Raw genomic sequence first — 26,601 nt, forward strand, 5'->3', positions numbered from 1 at the left:
CACCACTCTGATAGCTGGAGTAGGTTCTGCAGCCCCTTACGTGACCCTGCCCCATGAGGCAGTATTGGCAGATCCATCCTGCTGCATGTCCTCATCCTGTCTCTTCTCCTGGCCTGCCCATAGCGAGCCTCCTTCCACTGCACAGGCGTATCCAAAGAATCTGAGATGGGCACCCAAAATCCTGTTCCACAATCTACTTGTGCAACCGAACGTTTTCACTTTGCAGCCAGAGGTTTCCGTAACTACAGAGGGAGGGGCAGGATTTGTTCCAGCTGCGGTACCTATACCATTGAGTATCACGGTAGAGAAGGCTACCATGTCAGATGTGTGCTTCCAGCACTGGTGAATGAGGAAAAATTGTTTCCCCCAGTTTCCTCATTTTATGTAAGATGTGGGGTTGCCTTTTACGATTCACAGGAGAGTATTGCTGGGAGAAGTGATGAAATAGAACCTATGCAGAGGGTGCAGAAACACTTGCAGAAGCTACAGCTAAACTGGACCATCTTTCAGTCGTTTTCACAAAGTGCTTGTCATTTCCATTTCAGCCACCTTGAAGCTGCTGTTGATACAATGCATGTTAGAGGGGGAGGGAGGAATACATCTGTGTCCAGAGTGTTCTACCCAATTGGAATAAATCAATATGCATGTACCCGAAGAAAATTATTTCTATGTGGTGCTCAAAGTTTGTGATTCTAGGTGCTTTTTCTTTTGAACACTTGATTTTTCCCATACATGGTTGATTTGACTGGGAATTATTTGCAGGTAGCTTCAAAGGATCAAAGCCAGAACCAGCCTTTACAACACACTATTTATCCCTCTGACATTCAGTTTAGGCAGATAGTAATAAGATTCATTTTGTGTGGCCTGATATTCATGTCTTTTGTTTACTCTATTGAAATCATTTTGCAGGCCTTCCACATTTTAATAAGCTGTAGAGAATCTGGCAACATAGTCTACAAAGATTTTCTACACTAAGATTAACAGCAGGAAAACAAGAAAATGCCCCTTCCCCCATAGTTGCCGAATATATTCGGCCATAAAATGATAGAATCGTGCATCTGACTCCTTCAGAGCAGCACCTTCTCCATTGCTGCCCTTAATCTACATTATTATAGGTTTAAAGCAAACACACTCATTTCTTGCCCTTTAATAGCTCTAGTTTTCACATGAGAATGAATGATTTTGTGAAGGCTGTACTGAAACTAAATGACATGCTCCTACACCTTTAAAGGGAGGTATTCCCTGTCAGTGATAGGAAAAGTCTCATTAGTCTTTTCAAATCACTCCCAGCAGGTTTTTCTGCAATTCCTGACTCGTCAGGTGCATAAATATACGTCTCTAGTTTAATCAGCCATGCTGATTGTGCATGATCACTATGCTGGAGTTTGCTTTGCTTTCGTATGGAGAGCTGAAATATCTTTTTTTTTTAAGCGACAGTGAAAGACAGAGCCATGCTGAATCCTGAGAATTAGTTGGAATGTGTGAGACATAAGTTGGAACCTGTTCATTTATTTCCCAGAAAATACTGTGGTGAAGGGCATTATAACTATTGGAAAAGTATATATTAAAGAAAAGATGCTAATGTGCTCTCTGTCTCTCACTCACTCACATACATACATATATTAGGATACAGGATTGATTAAAGAGCACCCGAATACCTGATGGGACACGCAATCAGGTATCTGTCCCTTAAGGATTCAGCTACCTCTTGTGCTTTCACTACATCAGAAGCCATAAGTATAGGGGGTATCAAAACTGTTTTCACAGCAGCCAGTTGTGGTCTCAGAATCCAGGAGTTTATTCTGTCGTCAGTGCCAGGATGGTCAAAAGTCAGGAATGGATGAATGAGTAAGACCCAATGACTGGACTGGATCAGATCCAAAGCATAGCTCCCCTGCCTTTAATGAATCTATGCCCATTTACACCAGCTGAGGACCTGGCCTTTTTCCTTGCTGGAGCCTTTAGTAACAAAGAATGAAGGAGGAGAAACAGGCACTCGACAGAAAATAATTGGATTTATCTGCCGTCTGAGAATAGCACATCAGGATTAGTGTTGTTGTTGTTGTCGTTATTGCTACATGATCAGACTCTACATAGTATTTACTCAGGCAAAGGCCCCAAATGGGCTCAATGGGTGTTTTGATGGCTCAAGCACTGAGTGCTGTAGGATTGGTCTCATAGTGAAGAGTGAGCTCCCTCTACGGTCTCTGTGGAAATTAAGTTCCACTTTTATGGTACGAGACCGGAAAGTATGGGAAGATAAGAGGGTTTGGAGTGTTCAGGGACAGAAGGATCTGCCTGGCTCACAGTGAAGTAATGAGCTAAGTTCCAGGATTAATGACTGGCTCTCGGACAATCATACTGCAGAATTCATAGATGGCGGCTAAGGCCCAGTCAATCTCACTAGTACTGCCTGTGGCAGAGAGCCAGTGAGGCGCACAGAACAAGGGGGTGGTGGCTCTATATGCTGTTCCCTAGATCCTGTGGAAGCCTTTTTTGTAGGTACACCATAGAGGTGGGTCTCTGCAGGTTGTGAGGGAAAGTGCTGAGGGCTGCTCTCCGCAGCATTGTGCTCCTCCCTCCCACATGATGCCCCTCCAAGTTCACCCACTCAGTGTTCTCTGCCACTCTGCTCAGCCATGGAAGTGTAAGGTCAGGGGCTGAAGCCAGCAGGGCTCTTGAGAGAGTGCCACCATGGCTATGGGTGAAGGGGTGGCCTAGAGAGCTGTGTGGAGAGACCAGGCTTGCATGAGGATGGCCCTCTCTGCATTCCATGGCTGTTTTGAGATCCTTAAGTGCTGAAAGCAATGCTCACTTTGTGGAAGGACAAACCCTTCTCCGCCCCAGGGAAACTCATGACATTTCCTGTCCCCTCTAAAGCTAATTTCTAAGCCTGTGTTGATTTGGCCCTTTGTTTTAACATGTGATACATGGGAAGCTGAGACAAAGAGAGAAATTAGACGGGAATGGAAGTGGCGGCGGCAGCAGCAGCAGCACACAGAGGAAAATGTGAAGCATGCAACATTTGAGCCATTTCACAACCTCTGTGCAAGCAATGCCAGATTCACCACCAGGCAAGAAGAGATTAAAGAGCTCTCTCTCTCTCTGCCTGTACTCAACAGCACTTTGGATGCAAAACAGTGCTGGAATAGATATCCTGAAACAAACTGCCACTCAGAGCAAGTGGGATGCAAGAGAAGGATCTGAGTTAGCAAATAGAATGGGGCAACAATGTACAGAATGAAGTTGGCTGCAAGGTGGTGACCACATCACATGTGCTGACTGCACTGAGAAATTAAGACACCCCCCCCCCCTAAAAAAAATCCAAAACAAAAAAACCCTTCATCTCTTCCATAAAAGTTTTAGGTCATCATAAAGCATCAGAGCAGCAAATTATCCCAGTGTTTCTAAGATGCTATGTGTGTGTGGAGATGAACAATAGAAATGATTTGGAAAGTCTTGGAAGTGCATTCTTTTGAGCTCATTTAGATGAGGACGCTTTCCCACACAAACTTTAATTAAAGTATTTAATTTTCCTCTTGTGCATGGAGTTAATTTATGTGACACAATTAAGTCCCTTTTGTGTAAATAAAATGTGTTTTTAAAACTGGAGTAGGTAATTAAAAAAAATCTTTTGTTCTGAAATTTTAACTGCCTTTAATCTCAAAAGATTGTTTCATTTTAGCTTTGTTTTACTTGAGTACTTTTGAAATGGAATCTGTTAAACATTAGGATGCATTTCAAATAACTTCTTATATCCCCCTGTTTTTCTTTTATGCACAATCTGGATTTTATGCCTTGCATTTGAGATGTTTAAAGGATCTTGAAAGCGTTTAATTGGATTAAGCAATGAATTTTAATTCAGCCATTGGACCTTATTGCTCAAAGTAGCCTGGATGAAGTGAACTGTTTTGTAGTGTCACTGCAAAACAGTAGAAAAGTCATGGCTATGTCCTTCTTTGAAATCTGTGTGATTTGGAATAAAAATACGTCTGGATGTATTATTAATTGAATAAATGACACACACCCTCTCTCTCCATATATATAAAAAAATTTATCATCAGATCTGGTTTCCTGCGTCATGCAGTGATCAGTACCTGATAGAGAGAAACAACATCTTCCCCAAACAAACAAAAACCCACCCACAAACAATAAAAACCATAATGCACCTGGCCAATTTTGCCTTGCTATAAATGACTGAAAAAGTACCTTGCTGAGCTGTCACATGACTATCTTGCATCCTGAAAAATGAGATTTGATTACCCCATATTAGCACACACAACTATTGTACTCATGCAATTGGATCTAAGGGGGAGCATAAGGAGACAGAGATTTGGCCATCCACGTCTTTAATGTTACAAGACCACTCTTTATAAAGGGACTCATCTGTGATTATTTTCATGCTCAGTTTGCTTGCGACTTCATAGAGGATATTAACTGCTGTCTTTGGATTTCCAGTTGTTTTGTTATAAACTAAAAGCCAGACCCTGCAGCTTCACCCTACTTTAGTGTTGAACATCTCATAATAAGATATAAATTTCAGTTCTTCTATCAAATAAAATCTCTTAACTCACATACTCATCTCCTAGTGTTTTGCTATATTGCTTCTTAATACAGATAAACTTGATTGCATCAAAAAAAGGACCAAAGTCCTTTTCCCATGATAAATATTTATTATTATCTTCAAAATGTTTATTATCAAAAACATTTTTGGGCCTGGTCTTTCAGTCTCCACGCATGTAAGACTCGCATTGGCCACATTTAGAGTCTAGCCTGAGTAAGGACTGCAGCATTATGCTGTTTGCACACTAATTGCAATCTCTCCTCTAATTTAAAGATCATGTGCTACAGAAGGTTTGTTTGGCTTTCTGTACACTACACAGCTTTTAGCAACATGGCTATGTCGCCGCAGCCGTGCCGCTAAAAGTTGTGCAGTGTAGCCGCAGTTTGTCGGCTCTCCTGTGACAAAAAACGTCCACCCCCAAGGAGTGGGGTTACCTTTGTCGGCAGGAGTGTTCCTGCCGACAACACGCTGTTTACACTGGCACTTGTCATGGCAAAACTTTTGTCTTTTGGGGTGGGGTGGGTTAAACACCTCTGAAAGACAAAAGTTTTGTCGTTCAATTGCCACTGTAGACATAGCGTTAGTCTGGTAATTCTTGTAAGCAGAAGCTGTGGTCACTCTTTCCTCCACAGTACATGTGTGCCCCTTCCTCTTGTGTGCACTGCTCCACTACATTTTTCTTGGTGAGGAGGCTTAAAATGACTCTATGTATTCTCACACCTGCAAGTCCTGTATGTTAATCAGTTTTGCTGTCTTGATAATCTCCACCTGCTTTCCCAATCTTCATTCCCTCCCCTCCCAACCAGATCTCAATGGTTCTGATGGCTAATTCTTTCCTTTCTGAAACACTGATAAATGGAAGAAGTACAGGCTTTAGATTTTCATTTGCAGCTTGACTAGTCATACTCGCACAGGAAACTTGCCTCGGTGTTTAGATTATCATTCCTGCAGCCCTCCAGTCTGAGATCACATCTGAAGTTTATACTTTGGAGAAAAAAGAAAGGGAAAAAACCCATCTACAGAACTTTAAATCACACTTAAACCACAGTCTGGAAAAAGTGATGCTGCATGCACAATAATGTTCAGGGTTATGCTGTTCCACGGTGTCAACCCATCAAGAATCTGCATAATGATTCAACAAGTCACAATCTGCAAGCGTAGCTGTATCAACCTACTTGGAATGAGTTCAGGTCATTATAAGAACCAGCAGTGTCTAATGGCTGCTTCTTTGGTTTTTTTTTTGGTAGCTTTTTTTGATCCAGACACTTGGGTAGTGGGTGCAAGTGTGATGTGACGAAATTGGATTTCTATTCTTACTCATGCGGCTTCACTGAGACAAAGGAGGTGGTTTCCAGGCCAAGCAGCACAAAGCATTTTATTTAACTGCTACACTATCGAATACCTCGTCATTCTCCCGCCTGCTGTGCTGATTCAGAGCACCAGGTGCATTGTCTCTCTCCATTTTCCTCCCCGCCCACAGGGCTGTGATGAGCTAAAGGTGTAGGCAGGATGTTGGTAACTCTTATAGCTACAGGCACAGTCCCATCAGTCCATTGCACTACCTGCTTCAAAGAGTCAGTAGCAGCCCCTTGTGAAAATGGAGGAAGGATTTTGTTTTATTGAGTCCTTTCATTTTGGTGAGCCTGTGTTCAGCATGGGTCTTTGGGGCTCTATTCTTGCTGAGCAGTACAGCCAGTAAAGACCCTTTGAACTGCTAGATATTGCCATGTATTTTCTAAAGGGACCATTTCTCTGAGATGTCTTTAGTTGTTTGTATATAAGTAACAATAAAAGCTGGTTAACAGGTTTCTACCATTTTTCATGGAAAATGTTGAACTCATTTCTATTCCGCAGGTTTGAAAGGGGAACATTTTTGTTTTGAAATTTTTTGATAAAAATTTCAAACAGTTTCAAAAACATGGGTGTTTTCAATGTTCAGGTATTTTGGTGGGGTTCTTCCGCCCCCTTCTCCCTCCCCCTCTTGTTTTCATTTTGCAACTGAAAAGTAGCAGGAGGATAGAAGGGGAGGGGGAAACTGAAGAGAAAAATTTCACTTTTGAATAAAATGGAAACTTTCACACACACCCCCAAATTTTTTTTTTCACGAAAACTTTCATTTAAAAAAGGCCATTTTTCAACAATAAAAATTCATTTGAAAAATTCTGATTAGCACTAGCGAGAAGCCGCAGGCTTTAGGCCTCTCACTCCAAGTCCTTGGTGGCTGGACAAAAAATGAAACCTTGAGAGTTCAAATGCAGCAGTGGGCAAAGAGAAGACCCAGGGCTGCTTTTTTTTGGCAATGTAGCACCGCTCAAAACACAATTATCGTGTGCAGTAATGATGCTGCACTGTACTTGAGTGAGCCTTCTCTGACTCTCTCTTCTTTCTCTCCCGTATGGATTATTAATTTACTCTGCTCCTCTCTGCTGCAGTGGATTAAATAACTGTAGTCTGAGTGTAAAGGAAGAAAAACAGCTGGTGCCCATCTTGTCCTGGAAAGAGGCAGAGAAAATCACAGTCTTCATGGTGCCATGATGTCCGTTAACAAGTCTCTCTGTAGCACGTCTTTTTCTTTTTGGACCATTGTTTTGTGGTTAAAGCACTGGACTGGGAGTCAGGAGATCTGGCTCAACATTTTCCAACGATCTAGGATTTTGGGAGCTTAACTTGAGATGTCTTACAGCAGTCTAATTTTTCAGATATTGCCAAGCATAAGAACTGGGTGGGAATTTTCTGACAAGATGTTCTTTTATAGGAAAATGCTAATTTGCCAAACAGAATGTGTTTGCGGGAAACAGTCTGTTTTGACAAATCTTCAAATACAAATTTTTTGGGTGGGGGAAAAAAAAAAGAGTTTCTAAGTTGTCAAAATGAAAATGATCATTTTCTGGTTCCAAATGACTTTTCATTTTGAAATGTTAGTGAATTTGTATGAAGAAAAGGTCTAAAAAAATCAAAATGGTACTTTGAAATGGTCAAAACGCAATGTTTCAATTGACCTTCATACTTTTTTTTTTTTTTTTTTTTGGATTATCAGTTTGTGAAAAGTTTTGAGATTTTAACATTTTGTCTTGATTCTGGAAAGGAAAAATTCTGAAGTCTCAAAACCTCCCAGGACTGGAAAACCATTTCTTGCTCATCTGTACTGAGAACCCTCCCTCTGACAGTCACCTCAAAGGTGTCGCAAGCTAAGTCCCCAAAGTCACTACTCATTTTGGAAATTACTGTCCTTGGGTTTTCCCAAGGATCTATCAGAGATTTGCTGGCTGACTTTTCTGTGCCTTGGCTCCCTCATCTACAAATGTGAGAGAACAATACATCTCCCATGTCACAGCAGAGGCGCGTGGCTGCATTAATGTGTGTGAAACATTCTGAAGTCTTTGAACAGAAGGTACAGCGTAAAGTATTGTCAGACACGAGCAAATCATGTGCAATTAAACAATTATTGGATGAATTTAATTTTTATTCTGTTTGAGAACTGCCTGTGAACAGACTGCTAAATTTTCCAATAAATTCTTTATTCTAAATTATTTGTGAGTTTCTACAGCAAATAATTCTTGGTCTGCGTGTAACTTGTGAACAAAACTCGTGAATATTTGCAATTGTTCAGTTATGCAAGTCATGTGGTATTTGACTCTGGTCCTTGATTGGATAACTTAGGGAGAGTAGTTTCCCAACATAGTGTGAATTTCAAAGATTACAAACCAATATAAGAACATAAGAAAGGCCATACCGGGTCAGACCAAAGGTTCTTCTAGCCCAGTATCCTGTCTACCGACAGTGGCCAATGCCAGGTGCCCCAGAGGGAGTGAACCTAACAGGCAATGATCAAGTGATCTCTCTCCTGCCATCCATCTCCACCCTCTGACAGACAGAGGCTAGGGACAAATTCAAAACTTGCTTTCAGCAAATATTCTAAGCATTGGAATTGAAACGCTTTGCTGGATTGGGGTGAGAGTTTTCATCACCTTGCCAATCTGAGCCCAAAGAACAGAGACACCACACTCTGAAGTCAATGAGAGTCTTTCTACTGACTTCAGTGGATACTGGATTGGGTCCCAAATTCCTTTTTCCATGAGTATATGGGTGGGTGTTTGAATGTCCATGGAAAGCAAACTTAAAAGGGTTGAGAATGTGGATAAATCAAAATTTGCCATCAAAGGAATATTTGCAGAGAGAATCCTGCTAGCTTCTCATTTTTGATGATTATTTTTAACATTTTAGACCTCCTGTGTCTCTTTTCTATGTTTGCGGTGTTGTAGCTGTGTAGGACCCAGGATATTAGAGAGACAAGGTGGGTGATCTGCAGAAGAGCTCTGTGTAAGCTCAAAAAGCCTGTCTCTTTCCCCAACCAAAGTTGGTCCAATAAAAGATATTACCTCATCCAACTTATCTTTCTTCTATGTAATATATGATTTAATCCTTAGCAGGGACACTACTGCATCTGCTTTTGTCTGTGACACTGAGTTTAGGTTTAACCCGTGTTGGCAGTCTGCCTTATATTTACGTGCCTGTCATCAATGCCAGGTGTGGGAGTGGCAGTGGGGAGGGCCTAGGTTGAACTCAGTGCTGGAGAGCTAGCTGAAGGAGGGGAGTTTTAAGTAGGCATTTATATGAGGAGAAGGAGGTTGCCTGAATGCAGGAGGAGGATATTCCCAGTGTCTGGGGTGGAGTGTAAAAAGGTGCAGTGCCATGTATGGGAGGAGGAGAGCATGTGGCCCAAGCGGTGGAGAAGGAGGAAATGAGAGCTGTGAGGTAGGTCATGGAACACCTTGAGGATATGGAGTTGGATTTGAAGCAGAAGGGGACAGGAAGCTAGTGGAGGGGGAGTGATATGGTTTGTTGAATGGAGCTGACAGATTCAAAGGGCATGGCAGAGGTGCTGAGCACAAATTCGTCATCCAAATCCATCCACCCAATACATATCACAGGAGCAAAAAATAAGGAACACGAAAGTTTAAAAACATCAAAACCTAAGTCACCAAACCTGCATGGTGGGACAAAAAAATCTCAAGATGGGAATCAGTGGTGTGACACAACAGCAGTGTTGAAAAGGGCTGCCAGTGACAACTGGTTCAGCTAAACAAAAACCCTAGTGGCAGACAGCTATCAAAGATCTCATTATTTATTCCACCCAGTGTCACTGCTCTGAGGACAGCATGAGATGCGACAGAAAAAGTCAGAGTTTCTGCTTTATTATATTCTACTACTTTCTGCCTGTCATGGTTTTATTGCATGTCATGATATAAAGACCCAGTGGATTGTTTTCTCCTGGTTTTTAATTTGCTTGATAGTCCAGTGACTGATATGAATACCATTCTTCCTGTTCAGTATGGAGGCATGCATGTGGCATTACTAAACACAATAAACACAAAACTGTGCTCAGACTAATGAAGATGGAAATGCTGGCATCCTGTTTGCCGTGAATACTTCACTTTTTAGTCTACTGTATGAACCTCTTTGCCCCACTGGTGAGAGTGACTTGGTAGCACATGCAACAATGTTCACTTTGTCAGAGTTTTGGCTTTCCTTTTAGATTAGTATAGCTCCCAGCCCAACTGCACTGGCATCAACAATTAGTTCATTTTGCTGGTGTTAATTAAAATAAGCTAAGAGTATCACTTGTTATCGTGGCTTTTAAAGGCATACAAGCATCTCTGTGTCTATCAGCCCATTCCCATGGCTGATCTTTGTTTGTCGATTCACGTTGTGACTGTGTATTGGTTGCTAAATCTGGAGTGAAACAAGAGCAATGATTAATGCAACCCAGATGATTTCTTGCTTCTACAGCAGTCTTTGGCTCAGTGGCATCTTATAGCTATACCTCCTTTCTTACACCAAAACAAATGCAACTATAAAATTAAATCTTTGCCCTTTGTTACTTAGGTGGGGTAGGTAGCGATGAACCTGTTATGGTGGGAGTCACCAGATGGTGCTATTAGGCATATTGATGGGGGTGTGCTTCATTTGGGGGCAGTGCAGAGCCTTTGAAAAAATGATCCTCGGGGGGAGGGATAGCTCAGTGCTTTGAGCATTGGCCTGCTAAACCCAGGGTTGTGAGTTCAATCCTTGAGGGGGCCACTTAGGGATCTGGGGTAAAAATCTGTCTGGGGATTGGTCCTGCTTTGAGCAGGGGGTTGGACTAGATGACCTCCTGAGGTCCCTTCCAACCCTAATCTTCTATGATTCTATGATGCATTATTGTTCTGTTTCTCTTTGGTGGAGTCGTTGCAAGAAGCAGGAGAATTTCCTATCTGCCTTAAACTCTTTAACTAGCAGAGCTGCCCCATGGGAACTTGGCACTAGTGTGTTGGCTTCAATTCCTGAAAGAAGGGATTGTCTGCTTGTGGTGTTCAACCACGTCCGTTCAAGGACTGGTGTGTCTATAATGTAACTAAAACAAGTTGCACAAAGAAAACACGGGGACTCCATGTCACTGATTTCTCCTCCATCAGGAAACTCACCTTCAAGTCCTTGAATTCTGCTACCACTCAGCAGAGGGATGACAAAGTAATGATTTTGATTTCTGCGTATTTCACCTTGACGTCTCCAGGAGTCTGCACGGGCAGCTGCCATTTTGTGAGGTGGAGCTGATGCAGTATGTTACCAAGGCAACCAACATCATGCTCTCTCATGGAAACCTTACTCTTGTTCGTTCTTGTTTTGTTGTCTTCCTTAATTTTAAAATAAGTAATTCATAGTGCTAGTACACGGTTGCACTTTGTGTATTGAAATCATAACCACACCTATCCCTTCCTTTCAATCAAATGGCATCACTATTTTCTTAATCAAAACCCTCTGAAAACAAACTCAACCATAAAATGATTTTTATTCTTATGACAGAAACAGCCCCAGGACTAGGGGCTGTATCATGACATGGTCCCACATAACCCTCTGTAACTTGTAATTTGCTTCTCCCTAAGTTCGATTCTTTTCATGCAGCCTTTGGAGTACAGATGCTAGCTTGGCAGCAAGTTCATCTTGTGTTTCTCCATGCACCACAATATCCTCAGGGACATTCAGTACTCCATGGATTCCTGATTGCTGACTTTCAATGACATTCTGAAAGATCTCTGCTGCTGATGCGAGATTGTCCTTTGTCCTACAGGATATAAAAGACAACAGTGCATTTAATATATTGGAGTATATGAGTCACAGCAGCAGTTTGTATGATTTATCTATAAGACAATGGTGCTGCCATGGCATGTTCTGTAAATATAAGCACAAACAAATCATGCTGTAACCGGTAGTAAATTTCCTTTACTGCTGAAGTGTCTAAATTAATAAATGCAGCGGCAGCATAAGCAATAATTAAATAATTCAAACAATATGCTGAATAGGAGGCTACTCACCCAGTACAACTGTGGTCCATTCACCTTCTCTGACAAAGGTATGGGACTTCAGAGACATTGCAGAGAGAAAAGAAAACAACATACCTCATGAGGCCTGGCTCTGCATACCTTGCCAGTGGGAGTAGGGCAGTGGTAAGGGCTGGGGAGGGAAGAAGGAAAACAACCAACGTGCAGTCTCAACTTTATAATGGATACCAGTGTCACACACCAATCCCGCACACTGTGATCAGTTCTGTAACTTCTACATTTAAAAACAGGACCCAGTGTAGAACAACCATTAACAGTGCAGATCACCCATTCAGTACTCTTCCTACACCGTACAGAAGAAACCACTACCGTTTGCTACCCAACACCAGGCCTCACTTACATATGCGTTCCATACAAACCAGAATTGTGGGCGACATCACATATAAAGTCTACACCAACCCTCTATTAATCAGGCACATAATACCAACAAACATGGATTTCAAGGGACCCTACTGGTTTCCATTAAGGCCAGGGTGAGAAGGGGAACTGAAAAGTGGGGTGTCAATGAGGTGTGGAAAGATTTTAATTTCCTTGCCTTTGATGACTTGTATTGGTGGACTATGTAGTGTAACAACCTCCGATCTCGGTTTACTAAGTTTTTGGTGAGGGGTATATCTCATGGTAACCCAAATGTGACATATATTATCTTCATATTCCCTTTTGTAAGATGTATCCTTTTGCATGTATATGAGGGCTAGGGTAGGGAGTGCTAAGAGGAGAAATGGCTTTCAAGCTCTCTGCATAGATTCCATGAACAGACAAGGAAAATAAAAACATCGTTTTAAAAAATGTTAATTTTTGCCACTTGAAATGAAGCCAGCAGAAAAGAGAAGCTAGTCAATGAGAGGCACAAAGAGGTGTGAGTCAAATGCTGATGTGCATACGTTAGTAATGTAGGCTTCAGTGGGAAATATCATAGGATCTCCTGAGTTATATTTTCTATTGGCAATACTGGTGAGGGAAGGTAATGAGTTGATCCAGCTAAAATAATCTGCTGAATTGGCTTGGCAGATTGTCTCTGGGAGTCTTCTCTGTATTGTTGTTGTTTTTTAATTTGGCTAAAATCAGTGTCAGACCCAAAGAGGAGCAGGGTCATAAACACCAATGACACACATTTTGCACTGACTGATGCACCCCATGCAACCTCCCTGAAGTCACTGGAATAGTATAAAGTGGAATATGGCCACATCTGTATAGTCATAGCTCTCTACTACCAAGCAGTTTACATACAACTCCTCTCCCTGTTAAACCAACCTCTATTTTAACCCAGATTCCTCCCCACTCTCCAGCAGATTAGGGCAAGTATGAGATGCTAACCCCTGTCAGAGAATGGAGGTCTGGACCATGCACCCCCAGAACTCCAGTCTAGAAGGCATTTGTGCTGGAGTGCAGAAGGAAATAGGGAGTATGTCAGAAAGAGCCTTCTGGAACAAAGCTTTATAATGAATGTTTCCTGAAATGGGATGGCAAGGACTTTTATATGGGGCTTTTAAGGGTTTGGGCTTACTCTTTTGGAGATAATAGCCTCCAAATTAGCATAAATTGTGTCTTCTTCACAGGCTGCTCTCTGATACAAGAGATGCTTTATAGTGATTTGATTTAACATAAGAATGGCCATACTGAGTCAGCAATGGTCCATCCAACTCAGTATCCTGTCTTTGAACAGTGCCCAGTGCCAGATACTTCAGAGGAAATAAACAGAACAGAGCAATTATCAAGTGATTTATTTCCTGTTGTCCAATCCCATCTTCTGGCAGTCAGAGGTTTAGGGACACCCAGACTATGGGATTGCTTCCCTGACCATCTTGGCTAATAGCCATTCAGGAACCTATCTTCCATGAACTTGTCTAATTCAGTTTTGAACCCAGTTGTACTTTTGGCCTTCACAGCATCCCTTTGCAATGATTTCCACCACCTGACTGTATGTTGGGTGAAAAAATATTTCCAGTTGTATGTTTTAAATCTGCTGCTATTAACTTCATCGGGTAGCCCTTAGTTCTTGTGTTATGTGCAGGGATAAATAACACAACCCTGCTCACTTTCTCCATACCATTCGTGATTTTTATAGACCTCTATCGTATCCTCCCTTTGTTGTCTCTTTTCTAAGCTGAGCAGTTCCAGGACTCATCTGCACTGGGAATTTAAATCAGCATAGCTACATCTCTTAGGGGTATGAAAATTCTTCCATCGACCTAGCTACTGTCTCTCAGGGAGGTGGATTACTTATGCCGATGGGAGAACCTCTCTATACCGAAGCACTACAGCTGCAGTGGTGCAGCTGTGCTGCTGTAGTGTTTCAAGTGTAGAGAAGCCCCCCGTTTTTTTTAATCTCTTCTCATATGGAAGCCGTTCCATGCCCCGAATCATTTTTGTTGCTCCTCTCTGCATCTTTTCCAATTGTAATATATCTTTTCTGAGGTGGGGTGACCAGAACTGCATGTTGTATTCAAGGTGGGAGTACCATGGATGTATGTAATGGCATTATGATATTTTTCTGTCTTATTATCTATCAATTTCCTAATGGTTTCTAACATTCTACTAGTGTTTTGACTGATGCTGCACACTGAGCAGATGTTTTCAGAGAACTATCCATGATGACTCTGAGATCTATTTCTTGAGTGGTAACAGCTAATGTAGACACCATCATTTTGGATGCACAGTTGGGATTATTTTTTCCAATGTGCATTACTTGCACTTATCAACAGTAGGGTGACCAGACAGCAAGTGTGAAAAATCAGGACAGGGGGTGAGGGGTAATAGGAGCCTATATAAGGAAAAGACCCCAAAATCGTGACTGTCCCTATAAAATCGGGACATCTGGTCACCCTAATCAACACTGAATTTCGTCTGCCATTTTGTTACCCAGTTTAGTGGAATCCTTTTGTAATTCTTTGCATTCAGCTTTGGACTTAACTATATTGAGTAATTCTGTATCCTCTGCAAATTTTTGTCACCTTACTGTTCACCTCCTTTTCTGGATCATTTATGAATTGTTTAAACGGCACAGGTCCCAGTACAGATGCCTGGAGGAATCCACAATTTACCACTATCCATTGTGAAAATTGACCATTTATTCTTACCCTTTGTTTCCTGTCTTTGTTTTCAGCTCAGCACCTGTGTTTGGAATTGCTCTTCAGTATTATTTACTTAACCCTTTAACAAGTGTAGGACTGTAGATATTTTTTTACTTGACTCCCTGATCAAGCAGGTGAGACCCTGCATTAGTGTAACAGTTATAGACAGCACACTTGGCTTTAAAAGAGTAGCTGTTGCTGAAAGCATTTTTCATTTGATCTCTTAAGGCCAATTTCTGCCTTCAGTTACACTTATGTTGTCCCTTTGATTTTCAAAGTGTGGGAGCCTGATTTTCTTCTCACACTAGCCTTACACTGGGGTGAGAATCCATTGGCTTAAATTAACTTCCTCGTGATGCATTTACCAGTGTGAGCAAGAGGAAAATCAGATAAAGCAAGAACATTAAAAAAAATAATCAAAATTCTGAACAAACAAACCAAAACTCTCGGTTATGTGACTCTTTACATTCTAGAAACGTAGGACCTAATACAAAACCCATTGAACCTAATGGAAAATTTTTCATTGACTGCAGTGGGCTTTGGTGTTCAAATGCCATAACGGTGTTCAACATTTTCTTTGTTAGGCTTCAAACTTTGTCTTACTGTAAGAAGTTTTAATAAGAGTAGAGAATGCATGTGGAATATGTAAGTTGAATTGTACTTTAAAAACAGACGAGAGCGAGTTCTAGGGTCTGAAGGATATTTTCCTTGATTGGAGCTATTTTCCCCCCCCCCCCCCGACATCTATTTGAATAATTTGAATTTTGCTGAACCTGTGCCTGATCAAATATTTTTCCTTTTGAATTGCTGCTGTATTTTAGTAGGGATGTGTCAAGTAGCTATATTATTATCTCCGACGTTCTCCAGTAGATTCAACAGGCGTCCTATATTCAAACCAAACCCTACAACCGAAGATAAGAATAAACCTTTTTTAACTGATAAAATGATGTGTATGCAGATGAAGAGTGGCAGCTTGCTCCACAAATTCACATTCTGATATGCTGAGCGATGAGAGTATGAGCTCTCTATAGGTGAGAAAACACAAGTAAAGGTTTGCTCCTGGTATTTCTGCTTGCAATGCCACTCAGCTGAATATAGATTGTTCGATTAAAGGGAGATAAACATGTTGCCATTGATCATCCTTATGGGTATGTGATGTGTTGTGTGTTCAAAGGAACAGTCCCCCTCCTTCCCCGAGCCCCAGACTCTCTCAGTTGTGTGCATAGTTCCAGAGCTGGATTTAACATGCATAAAGAAGGACTGGACTGCTCAATGGGTTATCATCAGGAAATGGAGCGTCTCACCTAGACTACTGGTTTGAATCCAGCTCAGAACAGTAGTGACTGAAAGGGGTTGGAATCCAAATGCTCTTTGGTTCTGTATTTGAAATAGGTTGATGGTCTCAGCCCAGTCCCCAAGGGATGGGTGCCCATTGCAATGGGCCTCCTTGTTGAGGGCCTCAGCAGAGAAGCTAAAGATTGAGTGGACATGGGTCACTGAGCTCTCCTTTCACTCCTAAAGCTGGTCTCTCCAGGTAAGAGTTCAGATACATGTGTAGGGAAGCTTGCATCACCATTGTTAATGCTGCACCTGCTCTGTGGATTAATAGGGGACTTCTGTCTCCATGGCAGTTAACCAAGCAAGTTCAAATGCATGCAATTTTGTGTGCAAAATTGTGTGCAAAGGGAGGCAAAACAGAGGTAATATGCTATGATTTGGACATATGACTCTGGGAAGCATGTGGTATCCACATAATGTAACAAATGATTTGTCTGTATAGCTTTTCCATTCAGAAACTCATTGAATGCCCAGGTGTCTACTTCACTGAAGCCCACACAAATTGCATTTCCTTCATTTTCATGCCCTTCTAGAAATTTGAGTGCTTTTCCCCATTTGACACAGGCTGAAGGAATATAACACACATTTAGTTTTTGTTCTCTTTACTTATGATTTATGGTCTTTAAAACAATAATTGAACAAATATAAAGTGAGACAAAATAAAACTCCAGAGTCATTTGAAAAAGCCTGGTATCTTGGATCATGTTTTGCTAGATAAAAAAGATCAGGTATCACCTATGTCCTGACAAACTGCTTCCTCACACAAAGCAAACAATCAGAAACAGGTTATTTCATTGACAGTAACTTTAAAATCAAATGTCTTGCCTAGTAATACAACCACATTGTCAGACTGTTTTTCTAACTGTTGCCGTAAATGTTATGACATTCAAAAGATGCATCAGATTTTGTTGTTTGCTAAGTGGCTTAATGTATAAATATAGAAAAAATGCCAGCAGAAAAAATGTTAGTCATTTCTATTTGAACCTGGAAAATTCTCTCAGGTTTCATAGAAATATCCAAAGTAGTGTGAAACAGTCTGAATTATTCCCCTTTTTTTATACAGCTTGTTTTATTTCTGATGACCTCTCCCCTCCTTCCCTCCATCTTTACTTTGTCTTGTAAAATGTTTTCTAATTAGAATTATTTTTTTAAGGAAGCCAGTAAAACTCTATGGCAGGAGAGACTGCCACAAAAATCCCAACCAAGACCAGCTCATATTTTCATAATGCTCAAATGATCAGATTTAGGCCCCGATTCTGCAAATAGATGTGCCACTTTGAATCAGTATTCCTGTGGAGCCTTCCTGAAGTCAATGAGACTCCAGACAGGAATATGGGTCCATATTGAGGATGCTCTTAAGGGGGCTTATCCCACAAGCGTTTGGGAGCAGCAAACTCGTTGCCATGTTTCTTTTGCAAACACCTAGCATAACCTTAGCATTACGGCTCAAGTTTGTAATGTGCTAAGTGTCTCCTGAGAGATGCTGCTCAGTGTCTTTAATATCCGTTGAAATGAGTGGGAGTTGAGGATGCTCAGAGTATTAGGCCCCTATTAAATCATCAACTGTGAATACGTTATGTGAGGGAGGTCCTGACAGAATGACACTGAAGTATGCAATAGAGCAGGAAAATCCACTTGGTCCACATATTCTATTATCTGTATTATGGTAGTATCTATAGGCCAGAGGCCCATGGTGCTAGGTACTGTAGTACAAACATATGACAGACAGTCCCTGAGCCCAAGTGTTTACCATTTTAATTCTAATACAGGCAAGTGACTGCCATTATTGTTCCAGAGGCTTGTGGGTGGGTACCAGGATCCTAAACATGTCAGTCATCAAAAAAGGTCAGGCCAGGGTTGATTTGAAACAGAAGCCAGAGGCAGAAAATTCTTGCTACAACATCTATTCAGTCTCTCTATCACTGCCAGAGCTATGTTGGCATACCTCCCCGCCCTCTACCGTTCCATCTCTTGCTTGGGAGTCTATCCACAGCCAATTGTGATGGGTTGGATCACAGAAACCCCCTTGGGAGCTGCCACCCGATGTGCAAAGACTACCCCTGCTTCTGTTTTCCCTGCCAGCTCAGGACTCCAGCACCCTGTCTTGCTGAGCCAGACACTCCCGTCTGGCTCCAGACACTCCCGTCTGGCTCCAGACACAGACCCAGGGTCTGAATCACTTGTCCCAAAGCTGCAAGTTTACCCGAAAACAGCTCACAGTAATGTGTTTGTCTTTAGCACTCAGATGCCCAACTCCCAATGGGGTCTAAACCCAAATAAATCCGTTTTACCCTGCATAAAGCTTATGCAGAGCAAACTCAAATTGTTCGCCCTCTATAACACTGATAGAGAGATATGCACAGTTGTTTGCTCCCTCAGGTATTAATACATACTCTGAGTAAATTACTAAATAAAAAATGATTTTATTAAATACAGACAGTAGGATTTAAGTGGTTCCAAGTAGTAACAGACAGAACAAAGTAAGTCACCAAGCAAAATAAAATAAAATGCGCAAATCTATGCCTAATCAAACTGAATACAGATAATCTCACCCTCAGAGATGCTTCAGTAAGTTTTTTCTCAGACTGGACACCTTCCAGGCCTGGGCACAATTCTTTCCCTTGGTACAGCTCTTGTTCCAGCTCAGGTGATAGCTAGGGGATTCTTCATGATGGCTCCTCTCTCTCTCTCTGTTCTCTTCCACCCCTTAATATATCTTTTGCATAAGGCGGGAACCCTTTGTCCCTCTGGGTTTCCACCCCCCCTCACTGGAAAAGCACCAGGTTAAAGATGGATTCCAGTTCAGGTGACATGATCACATGTCACTGCAAGACTTCATTGCCCACTTGCCAGCACACACATATACAGGAAGACTAACAGGCAAACACAACCATCTGCAGACAATGGTCCTGGTTAATGGGAGTCATCAAGATTCCAAACCATCATTAATGGCCCACGCTTTACATAATTACAATAGGCCCTCAGAGTTACATTTTATATTTCTAGTTTTAGATACAAGAGTGGTACATTTATACAAATCAGATGATCATACTCAGTAGATTATAAGCTTTATAATGATACCTTACAAGAGACCTTTTGCATGAAGCATATCCCAGTTACGTTATATTCACTTATTACCATATTTTCTCTAAAACTATCCCAGTTACATTATATTGACTTATTATCAAGTTTTTATAAAACCATATAGACTGCACAACGTCACACCAATATGGAGCATGCTCTCTCTCACAGGAAGTCTTTTCTGAATGTCTATATATTCCATTTCACAACTCCATCCTATTGCTCCAAGATATAACCCCATGTTCTACACCGAGAACTTTCTCTTCATTCGTGGTGTTTGTTAGGAGAGTGCTCTGTGGGTATGTCTACACTGTGATGAAAGGACCCCAGCATGGCCCCGACTGGCCTGGGTCAGCTGAAATGGGGCTCAGGCTGTGGGGCTATAAAATTGAAGTGTAGATGTTCGTATTCAGGCAGGGGCCTGGGCTATGAGACCCCACAAGGGGGATAGATCTCAGAGCCCAGGCACCATCCAGAGCTCAAACATCTCATGGCAATTTTTAGCCCTGCAGCCAAAGCCCCATGAGGCTGAGTTGGCTGACCTGGGCTCCGAGCCCTGAGGCTTTTTTTTTTTCTATTGCTGTGTAGACATACCCTGAATTTCTAAATTGTTAATAAAGTGCCAGTAGACGGCACTCAAGAATATGTAGCATAGTTCTTGGGTTTTCTAGGCCCAATGAAATGCAAATAGCTTTCTCTTGGTGCTTTTTACATCAGCCTCTAGCAGTCTTTATGCCTTCTAGTAACTGCAGACTGTTACTAAATGCTCCACCCCTCCTCCACCCTCAGTTGTCTCTTAGTGATGCTTCTGTAATTTTCCATGAAAGCTGGTCCTGCCTTCGTACAAAATATTTTTATCTCAACTCCTTCTGGTTTTCAGTGTCCTGGCCGGTGTCCAGAACTGGATGCAATGGGTATAGCAAGGACTCTGTAAACTGCCCCATTTGGGCTAATTTAACACTAATCCATCTCAGCCGTGCAGTTCATGTGCTAAACTCCTGGCAAATGAACCATCATAACAAAAATTCCCCCCACCCCAACATATATACAGTATTCCACATACAGCACAAAAGGTCCCAGATTGCTTGATAAAGCACAAAAATACTACATTAAGTAATTGAAACCCCTTAATTCGTTTAGCACAGCTTGGACATTCCACAGCATCATTTACACTTATATTACTATTACTTTCTGTAGCATCGTAAGTAGGAATGATTCAGACGAGAGAATGGCCAAGTGTTTTCTGTCATTGATTGACACAAACACACCTACTGAGTCCAGGTGCATGAGCTATGAAATGGTGTGACACAAGCAGTTTAAGGTTGTTTGTAGGTTGTTTTTTTTAAAAATATACAGAACATAGAACAAAAGTAAAGACATGAAGAGGGTGAAATAGCTGTGGCTTAGCCTAAGACATGCTTGAATCATCCATAGAATTATATAACAAATCTGAGACATCACAGGGAAATAGTGCAAAGCCTTGAGAACAAGTACAGTACTCAGCCTTTTGTATCTGGAAACTAGTTTCTATAGAAATTGAGGTTTGCAAACAGCACAGTAGATATTCTTACGGTCTTGAAAGCTAGTACATATCTACTTATTTAGCTCATCCTGTTACAGAGTGTCTTCCCCCCTGCTCCTCAAAAAAGACAATTCCTTTCTGATGTTACCCTGGTAAAACAGTATTTGTCAGGGGATTAGCCTCAACCCTATAAACACTAGTTTCCACCCTTCAGTGGGGTATAAAAAAGTCAATATCTTAAATGCTAAGTTTACAAAACATTAGGACACCAGTGATCTGAAAAGCCAATCCCAGAGGTAATTTTAGAATGCATTTCCTTTTGGGTTTTTTAAAGTTATTTTCTCATTGCACAGGAGGTAAACTTGAAGTTAAATCAGTGTTTATTGTGCAGTACTGGGTCCCAGTGGACAAATGAGTCTCAGATGAGTGGTTTCACATGTCTGTGTTTAAAGTATTCTTTTATTTATATCTTTTTATTGAGTCTTCTCCAAAGCAGTAAATAGACAGACTTAGTTCAAGTGATAGTAGTTCTGTCATCAAATATAGTGAATCCGCTGTATGGCTCCTAAAAGACACATTTTAGAGCTCTCATTCCTTCAAGTGATGCCGCTTAGTCTCAGTCAGGACAGGAACAATGCATTCTGGTTTAAAATAGACATTACAGTTTCAAAATAGAGAAAAAAACCCTCTATTAGAGCTGGTCACATGATGAGCCATGATGCTTGAGATGTAGGCGGTGGGCAAGCACACTTGATATGTCTTGAAGACAGAAAAGACCCTAAGGACTGAAAACAAAAACTAATCAGATCATGGCTGAGAACTGGCTTAAGTTGCTCAAATAACAGTGAAAAGAGAGGGGAATAAATTAAGTTGTAATTTGTGAGTCTTTCAAAACCTGCTTATTTCAGAAGAGATTGTATTGTTATAAACATATACAATTCATCAGACCCCAGTGGGTCTTTCCATTGACTTCAGTGGGCTATGGAAGAGGCCCATCATGAGTTCTGGAAGAAGATGGGCCAAATTCTCTATTGGCCTAACTTTACTATGTACAATAGAGATAGGCCACCAGTGAATTTGGCCTGATGACTTCAACTAGGAACGGTCTTCCATTCACAGGTTTTGTGGATTCTTTTGGAAACTGCATTCGGAAACACCAGGCCTAATTCATTGCTTACTCATGTGATGCTTCCTGTGTTATGCTGGTATTTCAGTGGAGTTATAACTAATTTTTCTTGATGTGAGAACAGAATTTGATCCCAGGTCACTATGCAAGACGTTACGATTTACACTCATTTAGGCTTTAACACTAGACTTATCATGTCTACTATAACATATAGCATGTTATACAGTACAGTATGTTGCTGCTATACGTTATTTTTTTGCATGGAACTGTGTTTGTTTTTCTCAAACACAATAAGGGCTATATGAAGTTAAAGAAATTTGGACCCCATTTCTTGATGCATTTGGATAAAGAATGCTGAGACAATCCAAATAATTTCAGACTACCATTCAACCTGACCTCTCTGCTTTCTCTCCCTCTTCCCCTTTTTGCCTTTTTGGATGTCTTTTTTTTTTTGTTACACCCACCCTAATAATCTGTGTAATATTGTCTGATTTTTCTTTTATTTTGTCTGGTCTTGCAGCTTTAAACTTGTGTCAATGCATAATTTTATTTGATGTATACAAGCTGTAAGTTATTTATCTTTGTGATTTTTTTAAAAATTAATTTTCATAAAAATACTAAAATACATAAAGAAAATAAAATCACAAAAAACACTCCACTGACAATTTGTAAAATTTCCTCCTCAAATATTAACTGATTTAAAAACAAAAAAACAAAAAACAAAAAAACCCTCCTCTTCTATTCTATTTGCTAGAGGACATCTGCTCTGCAAATGTGTGCACTAAATTTCAGTCTGATGGGATTTGAAACAAGTGTGTGTGCGCGCGTGTGCGACCATTGTAGTGAAGTCAATTACATTTTGTTTTAGAAATCAAGTCTTCCAGGGTTCAAGTTTTTTTCTCTCTTTACGATGGAGGTAATACTGTCAAGTGTTTTGCTGTTTTATTGCTCCAAAATATAAACTGAAAAAGGTTAATGTGTACCTTAAATGAAGTCTTTGGATGACAAACTCGTTTCTGAACTGGCCCAGTGCCCCCTCCATTGCTATATCCTCCCACCATGAAAAAGCTCCCATGCATTGTATGCCCTCACTGAAAGCCAAGTTAATAAAAGATTTGTCAACTAAAACTGACATAATTACAGGAAGAGCTTTTGTTTTCATAGGGCAAATAGAAAAACAAAGCTGGCTCAGGTGCTTGGGGGTAATACTCAAGTGGACTGATCCCACTGCAGGTCTGCTGACACTAATCTGCTGGCAGACTGGTTTGTTTCACTGCTTGCTGTTTCCATAGTGACAAATCTCAGGTGGGATGACCATCAGATAAAGGCCTCAGCTGAGTGCAATATGTTTTCTGCTCCTGCTGCATCCAACCTAAAATCTTCCTTCAGAAAAGGCTAGCGAGCGCCACCAGCTTCGCTTATCAATTCTTGTGGGCACCTTCACTTACACCATGTTAAAACTAATGGGCCAAATTTTTTGCTGGTGCAAATGTTTTAAACTCCATGAAAATCAATAGCGCTGTGCCCATTTATCCCCACAGAGAGTAGCCCAACATCGGTAGTGAGCAGCAAGCCCATCATCTGGGCGGCCAAAAGACAAGGGGCCTGATTCAGCAATATGGTGATTGTCCCAGATGGGGAGTTCTGCTCAGGCACTGATAGCACACAGTGGCCCATTATTATGATTTATTGTTCTCTGACCACACAAGCATGCTAGGCACAAAGCACATAGACAAAAGACAGTCCTTGCCCCAAAGATCTGGCAAGTTACTTAGGGGGGAGGATGGGAAAGGGCTACAAAAATAAAATAAAATAAAAAGCCCTGTCTCTGAGTCGTTCCAAATTCCCATTTCTTGTTATTTGACTCCATTGCACTGACTGTGGTGTGTGTACTGTTAATCCTGGCATATTGTTTCTTGGAAGCTGTTTTCTAAATTCATATTCCTGCCTTTTCTATTCTTTTAAAACTTTATAATTTAACCTTTGCCTTTTTTCAGTTTTTATTACTATTAACATTTGCCTTTTCTATAAGTTTTTTTACTTTTTGAAAAAATATTATTACCCTCTTCTCTCTGAATTTCAAATATTTGACCCCAACATTTTCCATTTTAAAAGTGAGCGCGACAAGGTGGGCGGTGAGGTAATATCTTTTATTGGACCAATTTCGGTTGGTAGAAGAGCTTTGTGTAAGCTTGAAAGCTTGTCTTTTTCACCAACAGAAGTTGGTCCAATAAAAGATACTACCTCACCCACCTTGTCTCTCTGATATCCTGGAACTAACATGGCTACACCACCACTGCAAACAACTATTTAAACCCTTTGTCTTTATTAACTCTTGACTGCAATGGGACTACTTAAACAGTCAAGTTACTCATGCATGTAAATATTTGCAGGATGGTGCTCTCAGATTCGGAATCACTGTTCCATCCCTTGCTCTTCTTTGCATAGAGTCAGATTACCTTCCTTTTGTTTCCTGAGTGGACTTCTCCCTGCTCATTCACCTGCCTTTCTTGACTAATACTTGTCTCTCATAAAGCCCCTACCTTCTTGCTCTCTTGCCTCTCACCTCTCATGTTTATCTGCCTTTGTAGAGCAGCTACTTATATCACATTTTTCATAGGGTGGGACTGTGCCCTCCAGATCTGCATACAAAGGGTACCATTGCTATATGGCTCTTCCACCCCACCCATTTGCATAGAAAGAACACCTAACTGCATCTGCAGCACTGTCTCCTCCTTTCCTTTGGATTTCTGGAGGCTTCTCTGTGGGTCCAACTCTCTGGCCCTGAGGAGCTTAAAAAGAAAAGATAATGCAGATAGAGGATGTTACCTTTCCTACAGAACCCCTTCATGGCAGGGATCTGCCTTTACATCTGTGCGCAGCTGTGACAGGGGGAACCATGATCTCAGGGGCCAGTGTGGGGGCCAGTGGGTGGGGGCTAAAGCTGGCATGAGTCCTCTGCAGAGGTGGCTCTAGCCTCTAGTGGGTCCTTGTGATCCAAAGAGTTTTTGGTGGGCCCTATCATCAAGTGTAGGTGTGAAAGGGAGACAAACAGGGCCCTCCCAACCCCCCATTTTATGAGGGAATCCTTGTAAGTTCTTCTTTCTCCAGAGCTCTCTCCCATGGGGTGTGTGCAGAGAGGAAAATCAGACCCTTTGATAATAGAGATGGACAAGATGACCTGTAGAGGTGGCCATTGCAGGGCTGCTGTCACTACTATATTCTCAAAAAGTTTTGTTCTGTATTATGGTATAAAAAGAACAAAAATTGAAGTGAAGGTTAGAGGCTGCTAGAAAATATCCTCCTTCCTTACCCTGATACCCTCTTCGCTCTTCCTCCCTCCAAGACCTAATGTTAAAGTTAGTCTCAAGTTTACTGCCTGAATGCTTTCTCCCCCTATGCCTTGCTAGCCGGCAGAACTTGCACTGCCCGTTTCTCCTTCCAGAATGACAGCCAGGCAATTATTACAGTGCAATTTAAAGACCATAAAATAGAAGAGGAGCAGATGGCAGGCCATGTATCTTTCACGTGAGCAGTCTATGTCACTGTGGTATATATTGTCAGCACGCGCTGTGCTGCTCTCACAAAATCTTGAACAATGGATGTTACCATCAGACTAAGAAGATGTTAGCCCAAGCAAGAACCTAGGCACTCGGGCTTTGTGGCTGCGGCAAGGAAGATGGGCAAGGCACTTCAGTGACAATGAGATTTAAATACCTGCCGTTCAGATAATCACAATCTATCTGCCAGATTTTTTTTTTCTAATTCATTGTGGGAGGCAAAATCCTTTGACCAGCTGAATGAAGAGGTGGCATTGTGACTATTCTTTAAACTGTCATACCACTGGAAGAAGCCATTGTCCAGCTCATGAAACCGCAACCTCCCCAAGATGGAGGACCCTCCCCACCCTGTAAAGACAAACATTTACCTTTGAAAAGGAAGCTGGAAAGTGAATATTTTGGCAAAAAGGATACAGAATTCTGAGAAAGGGCTAGAAAAGTGACTGACACTGTCAGGGTTGGCTGCACCTTTGCTCCCTTCCTGGTGTCTGTGTGCACTCCTTCAGGTGCCAGTCTTCGTGCCCTTACCTTTCCTGGGGTGGGATTCTCCCCTCTTAGACCAGGCCCTGCTGGGCCACTGTACCCTGTGAATCAACTGTTCTTACCTAGCAGGTCTGACTGGGTTTGGCATCTGCTGTTCTTCCCTCTGAGTCTGTGACCAAAGCACTTACTAGTAAGAACAAAGCATTTAAAGAAAAAGGATTTTAAAAGATAAAAAATCTGCATGGACATCTATCCTACCATGCACATGTATCCTACCACATCTATCCTACCATCCCCCATGTAGCACATGGCCAAGCCTAGCTTCTTCAGACATGGCCAAGCCTAGCTTCTTCAGACACCCCAGTGGGTGTCTATGTCAGACTGGTTTTTCCCCCGACAAGCTAACCCCCTCTTGAGGGAGTCTCTTTAAACGGCTATAGTCCTTCTGATCTGCTGGTTCCCAGGTCTTGGCCC

This window comes from Terrapene carolina, unplaced genomic scaffold (assembly GCF_002925995.2).
Source record: "Terrapene carolina triunguis isolate 2854851 unplaced genomic scaffold, T_m_triunguis-2.0 Scaffold93, whole genome shotgun sequence".
NCBI lineage: Eukaryota > Metazoa > Chordata > Testudines > Emydidae > Terrapene > Terrapene triunguis.